This window comes from Lissotriton helveticus, chromosome 7 (genome assembly GCF_964261635.1).
Source record: "Lissotriton helveticus chromosome 7, aLisHel1.1, whole genome shotgun sequence".
In the NCBI taxonomy this organism is placed as follows: domain Eukaryota; kingdom Metazoa; phylum Chordata; class Amphibia; order Caudata; family Salamandridae; genus Lissotriton; species Lissotriton helveticus.
This window is the reverse complement of record NC_136068.1, coordinates 1,786,615,853-1,786,627,862: the sequence shown is the minus strand read 5'-3', so window position 1 is coordinate 1,786,627,862 and position 12,010 is coordinate 1,786,615,853.

Below are 12,010 nucleotides of genomic sequence, written 5' to 3'. Positions count from 1 at the left end.
TTTATTGAGCATTGCACTGGCATTCTGTATGAAATTGGTGGGTTTTTGCTACACCTGGTTCCTTCTTAGTTGCCAATGTCATTAGCTCAGTTTTCTCTCCTGGTGGCTTTTCACTGAGCATCTGGCCTGTTAGGTGAGTTGCCAAAGTTTGTGGTCAATATCTCAGCATATGTTTTTACTTGTGGATTTAAAAGGGTGTCTTCATTGTGAGGTAATGAATTTTCCTTGTGAAGGTCTCGGTGTGCTGTATTGTCAGACGTGTTTTCCCAAGGATATCCTGGCAATTATGCTCATTGGGAGCTTTGGAAGAGGAGCTGTTTCTCGTTTGGAAGATTGGATAAATCATAGGACCCTCTTTAATGCTGACATTTCCAATAATAGCCTGGTTGCCGGGTTGAGTTAAAGAGTGTGTTGTTTCAAGCTTTTTTTGCATGGTTAGCATGCCACCTTTCCGTTTGTTTGCTTTTAGAACTTTCCGAAGTTTTTTCTTTTGACGTCTAGATAGTTGTCCATCAGTTGACTCATGGCCTGTGTTCTCGGTTTGATTAACCTCCCTTGTACTGGGTACTGAGCTGGCCCTTTTGGCCGGGAATTTGCAGATATTTGTAGCTACGTCATCTTTTATAGCCTTTGAATCCGTAGCTGTAGAAATATTTGTGGCTCCGGAGCTGCGATGTTTCCTGCTTAATGTGGGAAATATCCGTGCCTCATTGCAGTGTTAATTAACGTGGCCAACAGGTCTGGGAGTGTGGTTAATTTCTCCACTATTGCGTCACTGAAGTTTTTTGTGTGGCTTGTGGTGCTCCCCGCGCCCTTCTCACTGACAACCAACTGTTCGACAGTGTGACAGATTGTGTCCACTTTTTCGTTAATTATCAAGACCGTTTGTGCAAGCATATGTGTTAAATCCACCTGGATCTCTAACTTGTGTGATTGCCAGGAAAGTGCCTTTACAACTTCAAGTAGAGACTTGTTTGATTCTCGTTCATCACTCTGGGTTCTGCGGTGTCTAAGAGATGTGGCGCCTGCTGAGCCCTCACCCAATAGCTGCAGTTTAGGGGCTGCTATAGGTGTTATTTTTGTTAATTCTTGGGATGCCAAAGCTAAAATGCAAGTGGCAGCTCTGTGTGCTCCCCTGACCACTGGGGTTGATAAGAGTCTTTGGGACCTTATATGTATTTAGCTATGCAGCACATTAGCCTGGGTGCTAAAAAATATACTGTTCTTTAAAATGGAGTGAAAGTAAGCACCAAACTGCGTTACACACCAGATATGGGAACACATGGAGAGAAATATTGCCTTTCAGTGGGAAATGGTATATTCCAAAGCTCTGTTTTTGATATAAAATCAGGGTCTTCAGTGGTCATATCACTTATAATACAAGATTTGAAAACATTTTTATTGTCTACGGGTGTGCATGGAAGACAATTGCCATGGACTGGAATCTAGAGAATGCTAAAGTGATTCTGGTATTTTACTGACCTCTGCTGGTCGTTTTCTATCAAGACAGTTAAATAGAGGCAGTTGAACAGAAAAAAAAGTCCCTAAGCGGAAGCAGACAAGTCCTAGGGCTGATCTCCAGAGCCCACAAAGTACATACACATACAAGTACATACTAAAGTATATACAAAAGGTCTTGAATGCTCGACCTAAAAAGAGCCAAAACAAACAAAAGGAGGGTGTGTCCTACCCTGACTTCAAGCCATACCCCCTCTCCAGAACAGACAATACTGGTTTTCAGGAGGTTTGCCCCAATGGGAAGAAGAAAACCTCAAATATGCCCGAGGGCTAGAAAGTCAACCTGGTACCAGGGATTTTGCCTTTCCTAAAGGAAGTGGTGCGGGTGTTGCACTCTCTCATTGGTCACACACCCAAAAAGGAAACAAACAAGTCTTCTCCCACCTGGGGAAGACAGGAGATTTGTCCCAGTTTGCCCCTGGGGCCACTGTATGGCAGGAAAATATATATTTTTATTAAAGTAATGGGGTGGGTCTGACCCATCACAATGGCCGCAACACCTAAAGCCTAAACAGTCCTTCTCCTCACCTGCAGATTAAGAAATCCTATACCAATGGCAAACAAGGGGACATTTGATTCCTCTTGGTATTGTTTCTTCATATGGGTCAGGAGAGTGTGGATGACTCCCAAAATTGTATCACTTACAATGGTGAATGGCTGAACTTATTAGGCCTGGGTAGTCTGCCACGATGCCACCTAGGAAAACCTATTAGAACCAGACAGTTATGAAAACTAGACACCTGGGGAAGTGGTGTGCTTCCTGTGGATCCCACAGCATTTTCTGACCCACAATGCCTAACAAATTGCTAACTTTGCTAACTTTGCAAGTTAACTTTGCTAACTTTGACTAAGACTACATGCTTTCCTCACATGTCTGGTAAAAATGCTCCTCCACTTGCATGGTTGGAACTAGTGCTTTAACTGGAATGGAGACTCCCATTGTCTTTGGTTTTATCTGTTCCTGTCACGGTCACTAGTCCCAGCTGCACCAATGGTGGATCTTCTGTCTAGGCACAAGTGAGATAATGCTGAGTGGTAAGATTTTTATGGATTCCTGCGGGTTCTGGAAGTTTCCAACACAGAAATGTAAGGAAAAGGTTTGAAGTTGCAGGGCACTGTTGGTTAGAAAACCTCCGGGGATCCATGCAATGTATGCCACCCTTGAATCCCCTTTTTGATTAGTTTTGAAAAATGACTGTAATTTTTAGGTTTGCCTGGGTGTCAACACAGCACATCCCCAAATACTACAGCTATCCTGATTGCTCATATCTAAATGTAGCACTTTAGGTCCTTTTTGTGTTGTGGAACTCAGAGTGGTAGGAAACATGTGGATCCCTGCACTTTCTAGAACTTTCTGTCACAGAAATGTAAGGACATTTATTTTTACCAATATTTGAAGTTTGCAAGGGCTTTTGGGCAAAATTACCCAGTGAAAGTCATGCAGAACACCCCACACTGGATTTCCCCATAGTCTCAATTTGTAAAAAATGTGAAAGTTTTCCAGGCTTCCCTAGGTGACGACTGAGCTACAACCCAAAATCCACAGCTTCCTACTTTGCAAGGAAGTTGTCAGTTTTGAGTGGAAAACGTGGTTTGTAGCCATGTTGCATTTTGGGCCATTTCCTGTTGTGGGCAGCAGTAGCTGCTCCTGGAGGGAGTGCTTAGGGGCAGTGGGGCTGGCGGGGTAGGGGCAGGGTGGGGTTGGTAAACTTAGGCTCTTGGCTGACCGGAGTAATGTAAATAATTAGATAAATAAAATGAATTTCATGCGCGCGCAGCATCACCATGTCCAAATTACCTCTACTCATATACTCCCTATTTTGTGACCAGTTCAGAAATACATATTTGCTTCTGTCTCCTAATCATTGCAGTACATGTATTTTACACAACAATAACGTTGGTTCAATAAATATATTGAAAGTGTCCCACTCTGTATTCTATATACTTCTCTGAGAGGGAAATATTATGTACTGTGTCCACGGTCCCTGAGTGATCAGGGTTGTCATGTTAAGTGGTTGACAGACACTGCTCTCTCCCTAGTAAGTTGGGGGGTTACAGTGGCACTGTGAGCTAGCTGGTCTATAGGCCAACATACCCTGCATAGGCGTCCGGAATCAGTCTTGACATCAAGCCCTTAGTTTATGTTATCCAAACAATGCACATATCCTACGGATTAGTAGGAACTATACAACACAGCCACATGGTTAAACACAAAGCAGGAGACATGATCACAACAAAAAACACATGCAAGCCTATGGCAAAAGCACACTGGCTGGTGTCACAAAATATCTGCCACCCACATGGTCAAACAGCAACAACCAGCAAGGAGGTATGGCTACAACAAAGAACACATACAGGCCAATGGCAAAAGCACACTGGCTGCTTAAACAAAATGGCCACCAGCCACATGGTCAAACAACTAGCATGAGGCATGGAAAACAAAGAACACATACAGGCATATGTACAGTGACTATACATAAAAATGGCCCCGGGCCACTTGGCATGGGGAGCAAAGACAAGTGGTGGCCTATGGCAAACACACTCACACATGGCCAGACACAGGAGGCATGATAATATAGGAGGAATTAACTCAATGCCAACAATGGAAATTAACTGGGTTGAACATGTTTGCAACAGCACACATCCTCCAAAAGCATCAAATATATTACCCCACCTATATACCATGTGCAGAAAAAAAGCATGAAGTACTCCCAAAAAAGACAATCCAATGTCATCCATGACCTAAATGATGTTTCAATTCAACAGACACTACATCCCCATGCCTAGTATTGGGCCTACTGGCCGAAAGACCCATTGACCTACTGGCACATGGCCCATGGGGACATTGGGCCATATGTATCAAGAAGTCATTTTGCGATTCTGAAATCGCTTTCTCTCTCACTTACTCTGTTTTTCACCCTCTCTGTTCCTATATGGCTGAAGGCTGATTGGTTTCCATATATTACCACAATACGGAGGTGAATAGTTTTGCATCATTATACACGTGTAAGATTAAATGGGTAGGGGGGCGGTGGGGGGTGTCGAAGCTGCTGCCTGAGAGAATCACCGGGAAATGGGACCTGACCGCCATAAAGCGTTCAGAGTATTGAATAATCATGAAGAGGATACTTAAAGGAATGGTGACTATCCATACCGTGTTTGGGTTCTTAAATTATCGGCATTCATTATCGGCTTGAAGTAGTAATTAGCAAGAGGAGCGAAATCACAGGCGGCCCAGACTCACCACTGAGGGGTCTAGTCTCTACTGCAACAATGAGTTGCGGTGCTATAAGTTTTAGTTTCAGCACCATCAGCGCTCCTCACAGCCACACATTTAAGCTACATCTGCATAGACCAGTTACCTGAGAATCATATGAAACAAGCTTGTTTTTTGTCTGTTTGTTTGTGTACACTCATCTAAAAATTGAATTAATATATGTCTGTGTGTCCTGTTACCTAAATGCCAGCATGACCCTGAGACGCAGTGGAGGCAATCATATTGTTAACATGTTTACACAGAGCTAGACCTTTAATTAAACATGCAGGGGAATGAACATGAAGCACTGCAGGCTTAACACGTCCCATATGTTTTTACAGTCAAATACTATTAACATTTCATTCAAACAACTGACGCAACTACGGGTGAGGTTCCTCCGATTTTGACTACGGTGCCCATACATGCCCCTAAATAGGATAAGTACCAGAGCAGTAAGGTTTGAATGAACTGTTCACTTGCACGCACATGAATGGATCTTTTTATCTTGCGATTTGCAGTGCTCATATGTGGGGGGTGATTATTCTGTGAGTGTCTTTGGGAAACAAATCATCAATGCTGGTGTGTACCGACGCACATACCTCACTCTGTCTGGTCTTGGAAGGTGCCATATTTACAGCCTTACACAGGTATTGCAGGCTGCACTAACTCCTTGATGAAGTTACTACATACAAGAGAAGCGTTGCCTGCTCAAGGAGTCGCCAGCCAGAGCCTGTAGACCCCGGTGTGAGGTGCGGCCCCAGTCCTGTCCTTTTCACGGGGCCCCATAGTACACAGCAGCACTGTCTACTACCTAGGCTGATAACCTCTTGGGGCGGAAAAACGGACTCACCTCAGGCCTGCTGACTGCTGTTGGTGGCAGGCACAGGGGGGTCGGGCTAGGCCGTAGGCGGCACTACTAGCCAGTAGAATACAATTACGGCCACTGGAAGTCGTGCGCACCTCTACTCCTCTCGTCACTCCTGTAGGCAGTCACGCGCAGTTAATTGACCAATGCGCATGCGGCACAGACGAGGCAGAGGAGGCATAATTCTGCGCGCTGCCGAGGCACCTCCTCCTCCTCCAAACGTTTGTTTAGGTTAGGTTGCACATTCAATGCAAGTGCACACCAATCAATCAGGCTTGCTGGCGCTAATATTCGGGGCAGGCCTGCTTGATGATTATGTGTGACGACTCGGAGTACACGACACCTGGACCTGGTGACTTCAAGTTCTTCAAGTTCTGCTGGCCTGAACTAAGTGAGTGTCACTGTTGTGGCTGGGGGCGGATTTTCAGTCCGACCGTCACAGGCTGTGACGGTAGGACTGAGTGACGGTCGGACTGAAAACGGCCCCCAGCCACAAAACCGGCCCCTTTTTCGAAAGCCGGCCCCCACCCCCTCCAGCCGACCGGGGGATTGCCCGGTGCCCGGACTCACCAGTCCGGCCCTGGTGGTGACTCGAGTCTGAGATTCATTGCATATTAATAAAGAATCAGGATGCTTAACAAGGGTAAACCATGCGCATGTCACATGGCACTTCCCTTCCACCCATTCATTATGACCCGGATGGTCTGCCTGGCTCAGCAACTGGCACATTTCACACCCGAGGACTTTTATCAGAAGCAAATAATATTTAAAAAACAAAAATAAACATTACAGAATCAACTGTGAGTGAAATGAATCCTCTACCATATTTTAATATTTAAAACAATGTTTTCTGAAATACGATGAGAGATTAATTTTATGTAGAGTTGAATGTGTAATGTCTGTGTTTGTTTTAGTGTTTTTAAATATATGATTTGCTCCTATTGAACCATGCCGCAGCCTTTGGTGTCCACATGAGTGATATAATGCTCATATAGTCTACATTCATTCACCACTGACTCTGGCTGCTGTGGAAAAACAGAGCACAGGAGTGGCCTTATGGGAGGAGAAAGGTTTGAGGAAAGAAACAGAAGTGAAGTAGACCTGAAATGAGAAAAACAGTGACTTCTATAATGCCATTGCGACTGGATACCAATTCAGTATTTATAACACGTGTTTTGGGAATTTCATCCAAATACTTAATCTGTACGCTACATGTCAAAGTTTTAGGACTTTCATTCTGGTTGCAAACTATTGAAAAGTTATTGACCCTCAAGTTGTGGCATTACTCTTTTGCAAAGGGTGAGGGGGTCACTCTGGACCGATGTGAGTTATGAAAACAATTTCTGGGGGAAGGAGAACTGGCTGTAGGCAGGGAACCAACTTTTATTTTGAAAGTAGGACTTTTTCCTTAACATCTTAACCGCATCGCTGCGGCGGCTATTCCGTCGCAGCGCTAAGGGGGCGGGGCGGCCGCGCGGCGGCCACATGCTGGTGACGGAACCGCTCCGTCATCAGCCGCGGTTGGGATGTGCTGAAGACGGAGCAGTTCCGCCATGGCCCCGCCCGCTCAAAAGAACGCCCAGCGCAGGGGCGGAATCCGCGCCATGCAGGCGCGGCGGCCGCGCCATGACGGAAACGCTCCGTCATCAGCACAGTGCCACCGCAGCTGATGACGGAGCGGTTCCGTCATCAGCATCCAAAGGGTTAAGTACGAATGTTGGCCATTGGCTGACACTGGGGAGGCACATGCATGGCCTTCTGGTTCGGAGCACCAGAGGGATTCCTTCATTATTGTTTTAACTCGGCTGCTCAGAAAGAGCTTCCTGAGCAGCCTGAGTCTTTATTTAGTTTTTGTGTAATGACGATCAGCCTGCAGAGCACACTGACTTCATTACGCTAAAGTAAAAGTAAAACAAGCTAATGGGTCTTACTTTCAATGCATATGTGTTTGAGGTACACATCTCAGCCCCACAAGCACTGATTGAGGTTGGACAGGTATCGTTGGAAAGGGGAGAATCTCTGCTTGAGGTTTGCCATAGGAGAGCAATCCCCAAGCAGGGATCTATCCACTAGACACCAGCCATTCTGGGGTAGTGGCTCCATGGGCAATGGCTTGTGCTCTCTGCACCTCCATACCTGATCAGTATTTCTGCACCCCTGAGGGGCGGATGGAGCGATTATCCCAATTTACCCCCTTGGGGAGTGGCAGAAAGCCTATTGGACCCCAGAGTCGATTTGTTTTATATTATTCTAGGGGGTAGGGCTTCCCTTTATTGGCATGGCCATGCCATCACCCCAAAAAACTATTGTGAAGCCGTCTAGACACAAGGAAATTATAATTTTTATAATATGGGGTGAGTGCTGCCCACCATGGGCATTGCCATGCACCTAACCCCAACAAGAGAGATCGTCTTTCTGCCACATCAAAGGGGAAGATGGTGGTAATTAACCCCATTCCGCCCCATGCCCTATTTTCAAAATAAGAATAGGGGTGGTGGTTGCCTACTATGGGCAGGGCCATGCCCCCACCACCCAAAACCTAAAGTCACAGTGTTTCTGCCCCTCCAGAGGCAGATGGGGTCTCTGCCCCAAATCCGCCCCCCATGAGGGCAGAAATCCACTAGACATCAGAGAATGTTTGTTTTCTAGTTTAAATATAGGGGTGGGGGCTGTCCACCATAGATGTGACCATTCCTATACTCCAACAAGAAGTGAGACAGTCTTTCTGACCCCTAAGGAGGATTTGTACAACTACACCCAATTATCACCCAATTATCCCCCCCATAGGCAGACCTACCTTCTGTGTCTACCTTCATGCAGTATTTTGGCGGGGAAGCACCCCCCTGGCATAGGCCCATGTTCTCCCTCACCTCACAGCCCAAAAGAATGTCTGCCCCCCTGGGGGTCAGATAGGAGTATTCACTTCTAATCTGTAAACTCCGAGGGGCAGATTTACAAGCCTCTTGCGACACTTTGGGACAACTGTTGCGTCACTTTTGAGACACAGCAGCAGTGTAAACAATGCGCCACATTGCTATACATTTACAACGTGACTCATCTAGAGAGATGCGTCAGGTTGTAAATCCCTGCGCCACATTATACCTGCGTCAGGTATAATGTATGCAGGGTGGGAGTTCTGACACAAGAAAGCCTCGTAAAAGTGACACAGTGAAAACTACAAGGTTTCACTGCACTACTTCTACAACGCCATTGCATCAAAACCTTACGCCTGCTTGAAGCAGGCGTAAGGAGTGATGCAGCACAACAGGTATGGGTCTTCCTGAGCATTGCTGGAGTTGCGTCGTGCTTTCAACATGACTCCAGCAATGCATAGTGCATCTGTCAATCCTAGTGCCATGATGCGCAGAATTGTAAATGCGACGCATCGATGGTGGCGCAAGTTTTTTTTGCGTGACGCAAGTAAACTGACACTTATCTGCTATGATGCAGAGATGCATCACTTTCTTGAAAATCTGCCCCAAGCATTTAAAACAAGCATTTGCAATGCAATCGGTCTCGCCTTTGGGACCTTATAAAAGTAAAATCTTTATTGTATGATTAATTAAAATCTTTACAGAAATAGCAGAAAGTGCATCTTTAGAAAAGGTAATAATAAAATGATATGTTATGTTATGTTATGTTATAAATGTTTTTATATCGCGCTCTGCTACTACAGAGTATCCTGGCACGAAGAGTGAGGTTATCCAGAAAAAAAATGCGCATAGGAAAGATGATTATATGGTAATGTTAAACAAATGTTTTTTGAGCCCCTTCTTTAACATAGAGATTGTCTGAGACGCTCTTAGATGCAGCGGGAGAGCGTTTCAGGCCCTGGCAGTCTGAACAGAAATGGATTGACCGCCCAGTCTTGAATTCTTAAATTTGGGCATGGTTATTTGGTGCAAATTTGCAAAGCGAAGAGCGCGACGGGAACCATACATGACAAACCTTTTTTGCAGATACATCGGACCTAATTTGTCGGTGGCCCGAAACGCGAGAACCAAAGATTTAAACAGGATTCGATGGGCGACTGGGAGCCAGTGAAGACTGCGAAGGTGAGATCGCACACTGGCTCTCCTGGGAAGTTGGAATAAAAGCCGCACAGCAGCATTTTGGATGACCTGAGGCCGCTGAATAAGATAGGCAGGTAGGCCACTGAACAGTGCGTTGGCATAATCGAGCCTAGACAGAATGAGGGCACGCAAAACTGTTTCTTTAGCCTCTCTCGGGAGGAGTGGGAAGAACCTTTTTAACGCCTTAAGAGTGGCAAAGCAGATACCAGTCAGTTTTTTTAGATGGTCTTCGAACTTAAGATCCTGCCCGAACCAAACCCCTAGATTTTTCGCCGGGCCTCCTATTGATTTAGGGCAGGGCAGATCGACTGGCTAGATGAGGTCCCTGAAATTGTCCTGAAAGGTACCATAAAGAAGAACCTCTGACTTTTCCTCATTACACTTTAGCTGTGCCAGGGCAAGCCAGCGGAAGACAGAGGCCAGACACGAGCGCACCACCGAGGTATCCAGATTGTCCTTCGGCCAGGTGAACAACAACTGGGTGTCGTCTTCGTAGGCCATTATTTTGGCCCCCTCTTGCTCTGCCAGATGAAATCTGAATAAAACAACATGTGTAAAATTCAGAAATAAGATAAAAAACACAACACATGCAAAGGTTGTTAGACGAGGAAAGTGCAAAAACTGCTCTGAGGCATCAGAATCCTACCGAAAATGAGTGTAAGCATATGTATTATTGAAAATACAGGTGTAAATGGTATTGACTGTCAATAGTGCTTGAAGCCTAATTCATACTACTGTCATTTCTCTGGCTAAATGTATGAGCATTCCAGCAGCAGCATGAACTTCCCAATTAGTGCCAGCTCCATCGGGACAGTGGTGGCATAGATGTGCCTTAGAGCCTCCTTACATGATCTAACACCATGGCATATGATATAGTTGTTAGGTACAAGTGCCTTTGGATCAGCAAAGCTGGACAACAGCATATAACATGTTCCACAGATTCTGTGGGATGTTGACACAGACAACAGCAGTTGCCACTAGATGACCAGTTTTTCCAGTGGGCTCTATATTCTTGTATGGGCAAAGTTAAGAGCCTCATTCTCATAACATTTTGTACGGCTTGCCTTCCAAGACCTGCTTTTAAGTAGGGCTGACATGTAGTGCTTTCTTGTGAGGTACTTAGGCCTTCTGCACTTAAGACTGATCTGATACGTTCAAGATCTTGTTGCCTCGAGATGCTCTCACCACACTTTTTTAGCAGGATCTTTAAGCTATACTTTGAAAGTGGTATGTCTGTGGAAAGTTCGAAAGTTAGTCCCAATGTTTGTGTGGCAATCAAGAGATACTTTGCCCAGCAACTGTTGTTATCTGAGAAGATCATATGTAGCGCAGCCCTGATTGTGCCCGGGCAAGCATTGATCACATTATGTTGGAGTTTGACTATGTCTTTTTTGCATTCGATGTCCATTGCTGTGATGTTAAACTCCAAACGGATCAATGAACGCCTGGTCGGGTGAGGGAGCTTAACCCCTTCGCTGCAGGGGTTGTTACCCGCTGTGCTGGGGGGCAGGAGGGCGCACACAGCGCCCCTATGCTCTTGACGAGCTGAGCTCGTCATGAGCTACGGTGCTCCTGTGCTCATGACAAGCTCAGCTCGTCACAGGTGTATTGCCTCCCGTGGAATGCTCAGCACAGCAGGGGAATTCTCCCCGCACCTGAGCATTCCACGGGCCATGACGAGCATAGCTCGTCATGAGCACCGGAGCGCCGTAGCTCATGACGAGCTCAGCTCGTCATGAGCGTCCAAGGGGTTCAAGACTTTTCTGTATGCCATTATATATAGGCCCTCCATTTTTTTAGTCAACAGACCAGGGAAGGCAAGGTGGCCATAGCTGAGTGTAGGCATAAACTTGGCATGGATAACTCGTCGGATCCCCTCCGTCGAGTGCCTTACAAGCTTGTGGTGTAGTTTGCACAAGCCATATGTTAGCTTAGATGCTTTTGTCTCCAGTGCTTTGACCTGCAGTGCTGGTCGGCAGGTATCTGTAAATTGCACTCCTAAGTAAGTATACTTATTGGTCGTGCTTATCCTTACAGGACCCAGCTGCCATGCCAGAATTAGTTTTTTTGGCTTGTGGCCAAAGATCAGCACTTTAGTATTTGATGCTTTAGCTGCAAGCTTTTTTTCAGTGTTGTTTTTATATAGCACCTCTAATGCCCTTTTCATGCCAATTCTTATATGGTCCAGCAAAACGAGATCATCCGCGTACTGCATAATTGGCAGTCTGAGGTGGTCCAATAATGCTTCTCCCAAGTCGGCAGTATATAAATTAAACAGGGTAGGGGCAATCAAGCAGC